This window comes from Taudactylus pleione, unplaced genomic scaffold, assembly GCF_031769625.1.
Source record: "Taudactylus pleione unplaced genomic scaffold, aTauple2 ptg000093l, whole genome shotgun sequence".
In the NCBI taxonomy this organism is placed as follows: domain Eukaryota; kingdom Metazoa; phylum Chordata; class Amphibia; order Anura; family Myobatrachidae; genus Taudactylus; species Taudactylus pleione.
Genome location: NW_028284495.1, coordinates 21,141 through 37,716, shown reverse-complemented (window position 1 = coordinate 37,716; position 16,576 = coordinate 21,141). Strand labels below are relative to the sequence as shown.

Here is a 16,576-nt window from a genome sequence, read left to right as displayed (position 1 = left end):
CGTCTTTGATGTCCCAGTTGTAGAAGACACTTTACAGAAATTTGCTTCAATCTGGTCTCAAGTTCGTACTGACCTGGAGAATCCATCCTCCCATTACAAATTTCAAGCTGATAAGAAGCATAGGAAAGTACCATGTATGCAAGTTGGAGACCAGGTCTGGTTGTCCACCCGGAACCAACGACTTCGAGTACCATCCATGAAATTTGCTCCATGCTTCATTGGGCCCTTCTCCATCATAGAAGTCATTAACCCCGTGGCTTATCACCTTCAGCTACCCCCTTATCTGAAAATTCCCAATTCCTTTCATGTCTCCCTGTTGAAACCCCTGGTGCTAAACAAGTTCCACAGAGTCCTGCTTGCTTCTCCCCATGTCCAGACTGAAAGGGGCATAGAGTTTGAGGTCTCCCAGGTCTTAGATTCTCGTCTCTGCAGAGGACATTTGCATTACCTACTGGACTGGAAGGGCTACTGCCCAGAGGAACGTTGTTGGACCGATGCCCAAGATGTCTATGCTCCTGCACTCATCAGGAAGTTCCATGCTGCCCATCCGGAGAAGCCTGGTGAGTGTCCTGAGGCCACCCATAAGGGGGGGGTACTGTCACGGCCAGAGTTTCTCAACATGGTAGTCACCGGGTATTACTTGTGAGGTCATTATGGCGGGGGGTCTCTGGCAGTGGTTCTGGTGTTTGGCAAGGGGCATTGGCTGCGCATGGTTCTGTGCGGGCACATTGTCACTAGGCCTGGTGAGGTCTGGCGGTGTTTACATTCCGTTGGCATGGGCACCGCCATCTTGCCTTCAGCCATGTGATTCCGGCTGTCCAATCCTGGTAGGTCATGTGCTCATTCCAGCCAGTCACAGCGTGGCACTGAGTATTTAGGAAGGTCTAGAGCCTTCCTTCCTTGGCCAGTGCAATGTGTTTCTCAGTTGCGGCTGAGAGAGAGTACCTGTGCCTTACCTGCCTGCCTGTCTGTTACAACGATCCTTGCCTGCTCCAACCTGCTGAATTTACCCTGCACCGTCCACATACCTTTCTCCTGCCTGAGTACCTGAACCTGCTGTTCCCTGCACCTTGCTGCCCTTCACTCCCAGCTGGACTTCATTTACCTCAGTCTGCATCTGTTACAGTTCACCATATTTGTATACTGGACTGTTCCTGCCTGTCACTATCTGGACATTTCCACATTAATCCCACTACAATTATCAAGTGCACTTTAGTGCTATACATGGACTTTTTATTTGCCATTCCCATGTCTTCTAAGTCACTTATTAAAAACTCCCCTTTTTCATTTAAGTCTGCTTCTGTGTCTGCTCCTATCACCACCCCGGGTCCACAACAAATTCAGAACCTCACAGTTATTAAGGCTTGGTGTTCCTCTGGATTTGACCCTAGTAGTTGAGATTGGAAGTGCAAGTCACATGATATCATTTTGTATTATATTGACATTTTCACCATTGTTGTTGTGACCTGCTTGCTTATAGAAATAAGCGCAAATCCATGATTGAACATGTTTTTTCTGAAGAGAAAATCACCTCAATTAAAGATGATAATATAGAAAGTGCAATGGCAGCTTTGGAAAATACAAACATTTAAATAAGAGAAGGAGAGACAATAATATAAATAAAAATAAGAACTGTATTGGGATAGCAAAATGGCTACTGACAGCCATTTCTATTCATGGTTCTTATGTGTGTATCAGACATGAAGTGGTATCAGGCATGAAATGGTACAGGAATGTGGAAAGCAGATAGGCCATAAATCCACAAGGCATTGTCTACTGCGAAGTACGCTTGCATTAAGTTTTAGAAAGTCCTTATCAGTAGTTAACCAATAAAGTAGTTTGAAGTAGGTTTATGCCCATATTAGTAAGAGTTAGATGGGTATGCAAGTAGGATACTATATAAACGAAGAATAAAGAAGCTTCCAGTGGCCTGCCCTAAGCCTGGACCAGAGACTGCAGCTGGTGGCCAGGATATTGTTCGTACCAGCTATTTCTGAAATAGACCGAGGCTCCTGGATCGTGTAACTATTTATATTCCGAAGCTAAGTAACTATTATTCTTTTATATCTTGTCATTTGTTGTAATAAATTATATCTTTTTTCAAGATACCAGTTTCTGTGACTTAATTAACTTTCTGTATCCAAGAACCTTATTCCTTTCCACCGGGAACAAGAACGAAAGAGAAATTATATTAGGTACATTTCCACCCCCCCCCCTAGATATGAATGCGGATACTGCAAACCCAAATTTCAAAACCAAAATCTACCATTTAAATAAATATGTCCTAAATAAGCATTAAACACAGATATTGGAAAAAGGGCTTAAATTTGCCCCCTATAGTCACATTAATTCTTTTGACGTCTATATTGACTTACAAATATTCGTAAGGAAGCTGGCCCTAAAAAAAGTTTTTTAGTGAAGATAAAAATCATACTGAACCCCTTCCGGAATGAGAAATACAGTTTTTTTAAGTGGAAGTCCACTTTCTACCCTGCTCACAAAAGGGGCTGTTTTGTTTAGACCTTCGAGAAGTTGGTGAAGGAAGATTTGGAATATGTATTGCCCAAAAAAGCTTGAAAGACAAACTTAACCACAGAGGAGTTGAAGAATATAATGCTGAGGTTCTCAGACAACTTAATGATCAGGGCACATATAGAAAACTAAGAGGAGATCCCTCGATAAAAATTCAGAAAAATATGGAAGCATTATTAGCCCTATACACTGATAAAAGTATTTCTCAGAATCTGAGAGATTATACATGATAATTGGGAAACCATCTATTCCAGTAATATATATTCTACCTAAAGTTCATAAGAACAGCACACAGCCCCCTGGTCACCCTATCATAGCTGGTACCCACTCTATTACCTCCAATTTATCCCATTAGCTGGACAATCTATTACATCCATTGGTCATCAAAACACCATCCTATTTGAGAGATAGCATACCTAGCACCTGGGTGGTTCCTGGTCACTGCCGAAGTGACATCATTGTACAGGATCATACAACATCAGGAGGGTCTGGAGGGAGTAAAGTTTTTTCTGATAAAGAAAATAAAAGAAGAAGATAAAATCAGAAGATAAAAAAGCTTTAATTCTGGATGGAATTTCCTTTATCTTAAACAATAACTTATTTTAGTTTTTAGACTAATTTTACTTACAAACCTCTGGGACAGCGATGGGCACTAGACTGGCTCCGAGATACGCAAATTTGTTCATGGTGCATTGGGAGGCCATGTCTGTTTGGGTAGGCCACCCCTTTGGAGCCAGTCTAGTGCTCTGGACTTGCTATATAGACAATGGACCTCATTCAGACCCGCTCGCAAGCGCCTATGCACTCGCAAGCGGGTCGATGGTGGGGCACTGCGCACGTACATGAAATTCTCTCACTCCGGGGCTCGCTACAAAAGGGGCAGCTGTCAATGTTGATCGACAGCTCGCCCTGTTTTGTAGGCGTGGTGGTGGGGTGGCCAGAGAAATGGAGGCATTCCTGAAGGAATGCCTGCCATTTGTAGGTGGCCCTACTGACATCACCAGTGATGTCAGTAGGGAGCTTCCTGCTCTGTTAGAACAGGAAACTGCCTGGGGCATGCAGTATACGAGACCCGACCCCAAGGGTCTCGTCGCAAGCCCCGATGGTCACGATGGTCTCGACCATCGCGACCATCACCTAGTCACTCACTAAAGCTGTGTGTGGTAACCCACAGCTTAGCAAGCAGCCAGGAGGCTGCCTTTCAAAAGAAAAGCATCCGCCCTCATTCAGAGCGAGCGCTCGCATTTTGCAAGCAGCTCTGAATGAGGTCCAATGGCTTTTTCATTTGGACAGGGGACCGAACCTCAGTAGATTCTTTATGCTCATATCTGAATATAAATATGAAGAATATTTCATTGACCATATTAATCCTGATCAAGTTAATTTTTTAGATTTAACCGTGGATATAAAGGATGGACAATTGCTCACATGCAATTACACTAAGCCAACTGATTGTGATTTCCACATAGACTTTAAGAGCAATCATCACATCAACTGGATAAAAAGTATTCCAGCTGGTCAGTTTCAACATATTCGTAGAAACTTCACAGAGGTGGAAGAATATGATAAACAGTTGGATATACAGTATTAAAAGATAATTTTATCTCAAAAGGGTATGACAAGAAAAAACTTGAAGAGGCATACATTAACATTACCAATGTAGTCTATTTGATCCTGATATAAGAAATTTTTATTATGAAATTCAGTGATCAGTATCGGCATGTAGAAAAGATCATCTTTAAGAATTGTGAGATTTTATACAAAGATCCTGGTTTAAACAAATTTTTAGAGGAGCAACCGGTTTTTATCTATTGAAAGGCCAATAACTTAAAGAACCTGTTGGTACACAGCACCACTTCTGATCTCAGCACGAAGAAAAAAACTATTAATACAAAGGGGTTCCATCATTGCGGTTCGTGTGCGATGTGTAGAACATGCAAAAATTCCACAAGCAAAATCACTGAATATAAATCTAATCAAACAGGGAAGTATACAACATAAGAGATTTCATTACTTGCCATAGTAAAAACTGTGTATACCTTTTAGAATGTATTTGTGGGAGTCAATATGTGGGAAGAACCACCAGGATGTTAAAAGAAAGACTCTCAGAACATTGTAGGAATATACGAAAGGGTTTGGAATCCCATAGTGTCTTCCTGCATTTTAAAGATAAACATTGCTGTGACCCCAAACATTTGGTCTCTTTCTGTGGGATCAAAATCTCCTCTTCATTAAATGCTCTCCCAGACACTTCTCCCTCCACTCTCTGGTTGGCCCATAAAACTGTTCTACGGGGACATCTGAGTAGTATAGCTTCCAAAGCTAAAAAAGATTTTCTAACCCGTACTAACTCCCTCTCCATCCGCCTCCAACAACTAGAGTCACAACATAAACAGTTCCCTAGCCCTTCCTTCCAACAAGAACTTCTTGCTGTTCGACACTCTCTCACTCTCCTTTTTTCCCAACACACAGCTAAACGTTTAAAATGGTTGCGCCAAACCTTTTATGAAAAGGGAGATAAGATTCTGGCATCTAGGCTCCGCATGACACGAACCCATAAAAATATCCTTATTATTAAAAATTTCAATAATCACCTTCTTCACGACCCAGCAGCTATGCGTTCTTAATTTCGGAGCTTCTATAGCAATTTGTACAACCTACACTCTGCCTCATCCCCTTCTTATGTCACACCCTGTGATATGGCAATTCAAGAATTTATTTCCGCTGCCAATCTTCCTCAGCTATCTCATGAGGTACTTCGGGGTTTGAGTGAGGAGATCTCAGATAAGGAAATCATAATCTCCATTAAATAACAGAAGTCTGGCAAGTCCCCTGGACCTGACAGCTTTACAGCTGCATACTATAAAAAAATTATGGAGCATTTGGTTCCCCACCTGCACTCCCTTTTTAATACTGTTTTACAGGGGGGCTCCTTTCCTGCAGATATGCTAGAGGCAAGAATTGTCATGGTGCCTAAGGAGGGTAAGGACCCGCACAATTGTGCTAGTTATAGGCCTATTTCCCTCATCAATCTAAATATTAAAATATATGCTAAAATTCTAGCCAATAGACTCAACCAGGTCCTTCCCTCCTTAGTCCATTATGATCAGGTCGGCTTTGTGCCGGGTCGTCAGGCTCGGAATAATACCCGTAGAACCATAGACTTAATCCATACCATAAATTCTAGGAGGTCCCCAACTGTTGTCCTTTCTCTCGATGTTGAAAAAGCATTGATAGGATCTCCTGGACCTTTATGTCCCAAACCCTACAATCATTTGGGATATCGGGAGACTTCCTGACTGGTGTCATGGTCCTCTATTCCACTCCCTCTGCTACTGTTTCCATCAACAGAATCCCCTCCAACCATTTCCTTATTTCAAATGGCACCAGGCAGGGCTGTCCTCTGTCACCTTTGATCTTTGCCCTAGTGATAGAACCTCTAGCCTCCCTTGTCCGACTAAACCCTAACATTCATAGAGTGCAGGTTGGGAATTCATCTTCCAAAATCGCCCTCTTGCCGACGACATTCTACTTACCCTCACTCAGCCCTGGATATCTTTACCCAACCTTTACAAATTATTAGACCATTATGGTGTGCTCTCCGGATATAAAATACATTTTTCAAAATCTGAGGCCATGCCCCTCCATATCCCCCACCAGGATGTTGAGGCTCTTAAATCCTTATAGCTTTAAGTGGCAACATAGAAATATTAAATACCTTGGGCTCTTTTTGACATCCCGTTATGATCGTTTATATCAGGAAAATTTTCCCAAACTTTTTACGAAATTACAAGCGGATATGACTTTTTGGAAACGGCTTATACTCTCGTGGCTGGGCAGGATCATCACAGTGAAAATGAATATTATCCTCAAATGGCTCTACCTTTTCCAAACCCTCCCAGTGGCGGTTCCCCTTACCCTCCTTCAAAACCTTCAGAAATCTGTCAACCGTTTTATTTGTGATGGTAACCCCCTCGGCTATCTTCGTCCATCCTTAAAAACCCTATTTCCAAAGGGGGTAGAGGTCTCCCGGATTTTAAGCTCTACTATGTAGCTTCTCACTTTTGCCAAATAGAGTGGTCGGTCTTGGGAGCAGCAGTCTAAAGGGCCCCGGCCTATGCCGGGTCTCTTCACCATATACAAGACAGCGCATCGGAGGGGGTGGTGGCAGAGTGGCCAGCCGTGGGGGCAGCAGTCTGAAGTGACCTGGCATATGCCAGGTCTTTTCAACTATATACAAAACAGAGCGGCGGCAAGGGTGGGTGCAGATCGAGCCAGCAGTGCTGTCTAGCAGAGTGAGGTGAACCAGCATATGTTTCCATGAATTGCTCTCCCCATACTTCTGTATGGGAAAGCAATGTCTATACTAATTAGGAGCACTGCTGGAGAAATCTGATATATTTCCATGGGGGAAGCAGTGAAAAGCCCTGTTATCACTGATAAATGACTTTTCACTGCTACATGAATAAACCCCAAAGTCCCTCTGTATGAGTGCTTCAGACCATAGGGGAGATTTAATAAAGCTTGGAGAGCGATAAATTGATATAAATAGCACAAACCAATCAGCTCCTAACTGTCACTTTACAGGCTGTGTTTGAAAAATAACAGTTAGGCGCTGATTGGTTGGTCACAGAATCAATAAATTGGTGTTACAATGGGATTGTCAATCTCTAAAACAAAAGTACAAATAATTACAAAGAACCAGCGCTATTCAAATATTAATTAATAAATATGTCTGAGAAATGGATGTGTCAATAAAAACAATAATTTATTACACCTTTATGGAATTAAAAGAGCTGTTATTAGTTATAAAATACTAATTGAATCAAACATCCTGTAGGTGGTAAATGTCTCTCCTGTATAGTTGATGGTATTAGGACTTGCTCCCAAATGACTGAATATCTGAACACAGCAATAGTTACCAGGCAGTGGATTGAAGTGATAACAGTCCTCTTAGCGTGTTCTGCGCAAATTCCTGGGGCTGTATAACGGTCCACTTGTAGTTGCAAGTCCAAAGTCTAGAAGGGAAGCTTGTTTAAATGTAAAAAAAAATCCATGGAGAATCCAAACGCCCTAGGTTACTTGCCAACCTAACAGGTTTTTGTGGAGGAGCTTAACGCGTTTCACTGGGTCAGTATCATCCAGCTTCATCAGAAGCATAGTAAAATTGAACATAGAAGCTCTTTTTATACCCTGTAAATTACAGGAATCTAGAACACCTGTGTAAAATCACAGACAGGCACATCCGTTTTTCATAAATTCTAACTCTACAAATAAGAGGAGGCAATCTTAACTGTTAGATGTTTATAATGTATTGATAATTCTACAAATTTCAATATTATTTAAAATAATATTTAAAATATCCATATCTTTAAGATTTTAATTTTCCTGAAAGCACGGCAACATACCGATCACGTGCTCATACTGCGATCACGTGGTCCAAGGGGACCTATCCTGGACGTTGCTGTGTTCAGATATTCAGTCATTTGGGAGCAAGTCCTAATACCATCAACTGTACAGGAGAGACATTTACCACCTACAGGATGTTTGATTCAATTAGTATTTTATAACTAATAACAGCTCTTTAATTCCATAAAGGTGTAATAAATAATTGTTTTTATTGACACATCTGTTTCTTAGACATATTTATTAATTAATATTTGAATAACGCTGGTTCTTTGTAATTATTTGTGCTGACTGGTTGGTGCTATTTAACTCCAATTTTATCTCTCTCCAAGCTTTATTAAATCTCCTCCTGTATGCTTTTCTGGAATTTGCATACTTGGGTGCTTATGTAATAGGGTGCGATCTGCAGTCGCTGTGTAAATTCCTGCAAGTCTTCCCATATTTTTAAAGTGGCAATCATTTTAAATGCAAAACCAAGCTGGCAAAAATCCACACAACTATGATAAAGTTTTCTCCTATCCACATCACCTGAATAGGACTATCACCAGAATCAGTAACTTTCCATTATTTTTCCCACTTTAACTACATCTGCAGCTTCCATGTAGCATATTTCTCTGAACCCACTAACTTGTTAAAGTTCTTGCTTGCTCCTGCACTGTACATCTTCACACTTACTTGTGCATAAAGGACTACTCAGATACTTTGATTCTATGTCATTGTAACTGAATTCTTGGTATCATTAATCTGCACACACTGGTGGTCTGAGAGCCTTGTGACCTGGGCCCATAACCAATTGGCAGCTATAGGTTTTATACTTGGCAGCAGTGTGTGATGGAGGTTAGTCCACATGGTAGATAACATAACCAGGTCTTTGGTTTAGTAACCAGGTAGGACAAGTTCACAGAAAGACACAGGCTTAAAACACCAAGTATACAGTTAGGTGCATAAATATTGGGACATTGACAGAATGTTCATATTTTGGCCTCTATTCACCACCACAATGGCTTTGAAATGAAACAAACAAGATGTGCTTTAACTGCAGACTTTCAGATTTAATTTCAGGGTAATTACATCCAAATCAGGTGAACGTTGTAGGAATTACAATGGTTTCTATGTGTGCCTCCCACTTTTTAAGGGGCCAAAAGTAATGGGACTATCAACTCAAAAGCTATTTCATGGACAGGTGTGGGCTATTCCCTTGTTATTTCATTATCAATTAAGCAGGTAAAAGGTCTGGAGTTGATTCTAGCAACTGTTTGGAACATTCTTAAAAAGAAAGAATGCACAGAGAGCTCAGCAACACCAAAAGACCCGGAAGACCACAGAAAACAACTGTGGTGGATGACAGAAGAATTATTTCCCTGGTGAAGCAAAAACCCCTTCACAACAGTTGGCCAAATCAAGAACATTCTCCAGGAGTTAGGTGTATATGTGTCAAAGTCAACAATCAAGAGAAGACTTCACAAGAGTGAATATATAGGGTTCACCACAAGATGTAAACCATTGGCGAGCCACAAAAACAGGAAGACCAGATTAGAGTTTGCCAAACAACATCTAAAAAAGCCATTACAGTTCTGGAACAACATCCTATGGACAGATGAGACAAATATCAACTTGTACCAGAGTGATGGGAAGTGAAGAGTATGGAGAAGGAAAGGAACTGCTCATGATCCAAAACATACCACCTCATCAGTGAAGCATGGTGGTAGTAGTGTCATAGCGTGGGCATGTATGGCTGCCAATGGAACTAGTTCCCTTGTATTTATTGATGATGTGACTGCTGACAAAAGCAGCAGAATGAATTGTGAAGTGTTTCGGGCGATATTATATGCTCATATTCAGTCAAATGCTTCAGAACTCATTGGACGGCGCTTCACAGTGCAGATGGACAATGACCCGAAACATACTGCAAAAGCAACCAAAGAGTTTTTTAAGGCTAAAAAGTGGAATGTTATGCAATGGCCAAGTCAATCCCCTGACCTGAATCCGTTTGAGCATGCATTTCACTTGGCAAAGACAAAACTGAAGGGAAAATGCCCCAAGAACAAGCAGGAACTGAATACATTTGCAGTAGAGGCCTGGCAGAGCATCACCAGGGATGAAACCCAGCGTCTGGTGATGTCTATGCGTTCCAGACTTCAGGCTGTAATTGCCTGCAAAGGATTTGCAACAAAGTATTAAAAAGTGAAAGTTAGATTTAGGATTGTTTAGTTTGTCCCATTACTTTTGGCCCCTTAAAAAGTGGGAGGCACATATAGAAACCGTTGTAATTCCTACACCGTTCACCTGATTTGGATGTAATTACCCTCAAATTAAATCTGAAAGTCTGCAGTTAAAGCACATCTTGTTTCTTTCATTTCAAAGCCATTGTGGTGGTGAATAGAGGCCAAAATATGAAAATTCTGTCAATGTCCCAATATTTATGCACCTGACTGTATATAACAGGTACACAGTGCTCATATAATGTATGTAACGGATCCAGCTTGGAACATATAGGCGAGTATTAAACAGAGAAAAAAGTAAGGCTATTCTTGGGGCACACTTATATAAGAATTCTTGAAATAAAATATAACTTTTATTAATGTAGTAAAAACATACCAGATACATACATAATTGTTGATGGCGAAAATATAATAGACAATTTCTGCAAAATACACCACACTGAATAAAGGGTACCAGTTAATATGCTTAACGTGAAATGATACAGCAATTATCATAGAAATCGGTATATAGGCTACACAGTATGCAATCCTATGATCCCCATTAAACAGTACAGTATATGTCTACAGAACCTGGTATTCTTAAGTGGTCCCCCACATTAATACTAACCAGGCCTATCACTGGATCGCTTCCAAGATCAGACGAGTTTGGGCATAGTCAGTGAAGTATGACTGTAGACCATCGCTACTGAAAATATATGGGGATTCACTTATGCACACGGTCTGAGCCTATTATAAAATGTAGGACTATTCTCAACAGAGAGGTCCAATTGATAAATCGTTGCTGTCAAGACAGGTGATGCATAGGCATGCCTTACTTGTGATGCAATCAATTATGCATATATAACATCAGCATATATAACTCGTAAGAAACACCACATAGATAACTGTGTCAAAAGATTATAATACTGAGTTCCATACATACATAGAAAAATAGGAACTCTACCCTTGATGACAAATGAAGTAACGGAGCCTGACAGAGCACATAAAATATTCATGTACTAAATGCAATCATCACATAAACATGAGACATCATTGGAGTTATGTTATTGATATTAATGATACTCCTTTTCCAGATAATTCTATGGATAAACATTCAATATTTCTGCCTCTGCTGAAATAATTTGTGATAGTTGCAGATGATGCTCCTTTTCCAGATAAATCTCTTATAGATAAATAATCAAAATCCCATGTTATTGCTATAGTAACGCAGAATAGCATACAGTCTCAATATCCTAATACATGAGATATTCAATATAAGACAGGCTATGACTTTATAAGTCAAACCCGCTGGCCAGACATGATAATCTGCCAGTCTTTGTACGTTACCAGTGTGGGGTAAAATGGAGCCCAGTCCGTGCACTGGCTGGGTTGTCCTGGATATCAGCAGACTGTCATGAGGTGATCAAGCCTCGATGCGGGCGAAACGCGCGTCCTCTCTCTTCATATGACAGTCTGCTGATATCCAGGACAACCCAGCCAGTGCACGGACTGGGCTCCATTTTACCCCACACTGGTAACGTACAAAGACTGGCAGATTATCATGTCTGGCCAGCGGGTTTGACTTATAAAGTCATAGCCTGTCTTATATTGAATATCTCCTTTCCATGGTTATCTCTATATCATTATTCTATATCCCTTGTTCACAGCTCATTTCCCATTTATGGCAGCTATTTTTTTATGTATCTTTCTTTTGTGTCACATGTATTAGGATATTGAGACTGTATGCTATTCTGCGTTACTATAGCAATAACATGGGATTTGGATTATTTATCTATAAGAGATTTATATGGAAAAGGAGCATCATCTGCAACTATCACAAATTATTTCAGCAGAGGCAGAAATATTGAATGTTTATCCATAGAATTATCTGGAAAAGGAGTATCATTAATATCAATAACATAACTCCAATGATGTCTCATGTTTATGTGATGATTGCATTTAGTACATGAATATTTTATGTGCTCTGTCAGGCTCCGTTACTTCATTTGTCATCAAGGGTAGAGTTCCTATTTTTCTATGTATGTATGTATGGAACTCAGTATTATAATCTTTTGACACAGTTATCTATGTGGTGTTTCTTACGAGTTATATATGCTGATGCTATATATGCATAATTGATTGCATCACAAGTAAGGCATGCCTATGCATCACCTGTCTTGACAGCAACGATTTATCAATTGGACCTCTCTGTTGAGAATAGTCCTACATTTTATAATAGGCTCAGACCGTGTGCATAAGTGAATCCCCATATATTTTCAGTAGCGATGGTCTACAGTCATACTTCACTGATTATGCCCAAACTCGTCTGATCTTGGAAGCGATCCAGTGGTTAGTATTAATGTAGGGGACCACTTAAGAATACCAGGTTCTGTAGACATATATTGTACTGTTTAATGGGGATCATAGGATTGCATACTGTGTAGCCTATATACCAATTTCTATGATAATTGCTGTATCATTTCACATTAAGCATATTAACTGGTACCCTTTATTCAGTGTGGGGTATTTTGCAGAAATTGTCTATTATATTTTCGCCATCAACAATTATGTATGTATCTGGTATGTTTTTACTACATTAATAAAAGTTATATTTTATTTCAAGAATTCTTATATAAGTGTGCCCCAAGAATAGCCTTACTTTTTCTCTGTTTAATATTCTGTTATATTTAGGCTGTGGGAGCACCACCAATATTTTTGGGATGTATAAATTATTCATAGACATAGATGGTTGGTTATAGTAATTCTAATTATGTTTCTGTGCGGAATCCTCCCTGTTTACCTTTGCAACATATAGGCGAGCGCAGGTAGTGTGCAGCAGATGGGAGCACACACCTGTCATTCTACATACAATGGTGGTAGTGGAGTAAGCACACTGGCTCCATGCATGTAGTGGTATAGTGGTGGTGGTGCAGTGGAACTGACAGGATCACTGACCTCTGTAATGCTGTCTCTCATATGTAATGCTGGACATTCATGGGCACGTCCTTTCTAGCATGGAGGATGAAGCTGAGGACGTGCGGTATGGCTGCATCCTGCAGTTTTTGGACCAATCAGAGACAGCACAGGGCACTCTCCTAACAAAATAATGGTGTTTATGCATCTCTCTAGTTATAAGTGATGCTGAACTCACAAAGGTACAGATACAGTATCCTTGGCTAGCACATAAGGCAGATCAGCTAGGCTATGGGGGGAAAGCAGCTACTGAACACATGCGTCTGATATCTTTGCACATTCCCATTACCTTTTCAGAATTATACAACTCTTTCAAAGTTGTATGAAAGTCAGGTTGGGCTAAATGGCAGGAGGGCATCTGCCTCTCTGCCAGACTCAATTTGGTCTGCCTAGGGCCAATATACTAGGCCATTTCCATCTTTTTAATGTTTCTAAAATGTCACCAGGACACCATGTGTGACTGCACAGTTCAGACTGGCTTAGAACTAATGGGGCCACTGTCTGGAGCATGCAATAGAAATTTCTAATATCTCAACCAAATGTTCCCCTATTTTCTGGCCAGGCATTTGGAAACTGATTTGCCATCTGTAATATACTGAATTTGCAGAAACGTCAAATGTGTTCAAATGTGTCAAATTATCAAATTGCTTTTACTAGCAGTCATATTCATGAGCTGCCTGTTTTTATCCTACAATTTAAAATAACAACTTTATTTTACCAGGCAGCAATAGAGGTGGGGATGTGGCTAAATGATCAGGTTCTGTTGTACTTAATCCCACCCCTTATAGCTTTTTATTTCAACCTAGGGGCTGTGCAGCCTATTGCTACAGTGCATGGCCCCTACCTCATCTCTAGTGGACCCTCCTTCAAAAACATAAGTTAATCTATGCCTCCCTTCCCTTCCTCCATTCCACAGACTGTCATTATCTCTATGAAACCCCATCTTCTAGGTGCAGAAATTGGTTTTATAGGGAAAGATATGCTGGATATAAACTTGGTGGCTGTTAGGTTACACCTGGATAATTATATAATACCCATAGAGTTACTCTATAGAGATCTTCTGCCTACAACAGCCGCCCGCTGTTCCCTTAGCGTACAACACACTTACCAGTAATTAGGATGCTGCCAGGATTTATAACTCAGAACAGTAGGAGCTTATAGTAATTTCTGGGTGACCACTAGGAAATAGTTGGAGCATATGGAGATAAATGTGACACCATAATATTAATGCTAGACTGAGGCACTAATACCCCTTTTCCACCAAAATTCCGGGTCTTACCCAGAGTTGGAACAGAGTTCCTATCCGGATCAGACCCGGAATTTAGCCGGCGCCGACTCGGGATATTCCCGAGTCGGCGGCGCTCACAACGGAGTTAGGTCTGCGTAGACCCGGCTTTCCCGGCGTGAAAGTGGACGCTTGGAGATGACGTCATCTCCAAGCGCCACTGAAGCCGGACCAATCGGCCGTCTTGCAGCGCACTCCAGGTCATCGTGACCCGGAGTGCGCTGTTCTCACAGCAAGGTATTTACCTGGGTTGGATTGTCAGGTCACTCGACCTGGCGATCCAACCCTCTCCCCTTTTACACCAGGGAGCTGCCCGGGTTAACCCTGCAATAATCTGGGTTTTAGCTCTGGTGTAAAAGGGGTATAAGGTAGAACCCAGAGGTCACTGATGGAAGTATTATGAGTATTATGAGAAGTACTATTTCCAGGTAGCACAAGGTTAATACAAATCTGCAGGTCGTGATTAGCAGCAGCAGAACAGGGGTAACCAAAGTTCCAAGGGTTAGGGTTAGGGTTGGAGTGATTCTGCCTGTAATTGTTACCGAGTCTTTGCCCTTTTAATTTTTCTCATTAATTTTTCTCATTGTACATTAATAATGGTATGTTTTAGAAAATATTTCCTGCTCTACAGAAATCTTTGAAACGATAGATAGATAACATAGAGGTGATTATTAATCACCAATAGGAGCGCAAACGTAATAATTAAAGACCAATCAATAAAATTGATTAATTTATTAACTAACAACCAATTAACATTAATTGACAACAGTCACATACATATAAAAAAAGCAACAACAATGTAGCATTACAAATATATAGATGGGCTCAAGATTAAATCAGCATTGCAGTTTGTGACTAATACAAAAGAATTTGACTTATAGAGGTAAATTGGCCCTTATAGGTATCCACATATAGTTATTAATGGAACAAATGTTTATCGACTTCCAAATATGACAGGTTATAAAATTAGTAAACTGGAGCTGTTTAATGCACAAGCTAGCAGTCCAGGCGATCTGCTAATAGAAGTGATTATGCCACTGGAGGAGAGGTAGGGGGAGCAAGGTCCTTTAGCCATCTTGGATTTATATTCAGCTGAGCTGGCACCCGACAGGCTGTCAGCTTAGACAGCTGCAAGAGTTAAGACTTCAGCCAGTGGGAGTAGCACAAAGCACCCTCTGACACTTCCGGTGCCTGGAGCTCGCGCTCCGCCAGAACCACCCTCCTATGCCCTTGCCCCCTTTTGCAGCCAGAATCTCTACAGCAGTGCCGCCTGGAGTGTACTTAGGACGCTTCAGATGTGCACACCATTGCCCTCACAGCCCCCGGGCATTGCTGTAATTATCAGTGTTTGTAGTCCCTCCCCCCTATGTGATGTCATAGGGAGGGGTGTAGCCTGCACAAGAGCCATAGTCACAAAACAGTGACTGTCAGAGCCGAACTTTTCTAGAGAGAAAAACAAATTCATTATTTAGCAGGCTGCTCAGAACATTTAATTTGTGTTTGACATAATTATTAATACATTTTAATAAAGAATGAAAGATATCCAAAAAATGAAGTGGACAGGGTTGTTTATCATTTCAAGGAATGGCTTTCATGAGACCAATTAAAAAGCGCAATTACACATTAAAGTTTCACTTTAGATATGGTGAAAAGTAATATAAATAGGTAGTAATTAATTAAACTTAACTTAATCACAAAATGTGTTAGCAGGCAATTTGTGTTAAATTAAGGAATACACTAAAACACCACATACAGATAGTGTCTGTCCAGTGTTACATTATTTTTATTATCCAAACTATCTTTATTGAAAAAGAAAAGTTATACATAGTCAAAACTCAAAACATACAGTAAGATGTAGTACATGCAGAGTCAGAACCTACAATTCATGGGATCAAAAACAATTCTGCTGGTACAAACAAACGGGGATGTCTCCAAGGAAAATTATACCTCTTACTGTTAAACAGGATGCAATATCCTAAACTTATAATATATTTCTTATGAAAGAATGAAATATAAAATTATAAAAATAAAGTAACATAAGAATAGAGAAATGGAGGATAGGAGGAATAGGGAATGCCTGAGGGGGGGAGGGCAGAAGCGAATGGAGGTGGAAGGGAGGAGAGATGACCACTTGATCATCTCAAAGAGACTGAAACTTTAGGACCTGACTTAGGGGTTG

The 16,576-nt window shown here is 40.6% G+C and overlaps 1 pseudogene; it reads right to left on the bottom strand.

Moving 5' to 3' along the window:
* Positions 1 to 10,718: 10,718 nt before the first annotated feature.
* Positions 10,719 to 10,837, bottom strand: LOC148526777 (5S ribosomal RNA; annotated as a pseudogene).
* Positions 10,838 to 16,576: the final 5,739 nt, after the last annotated feature.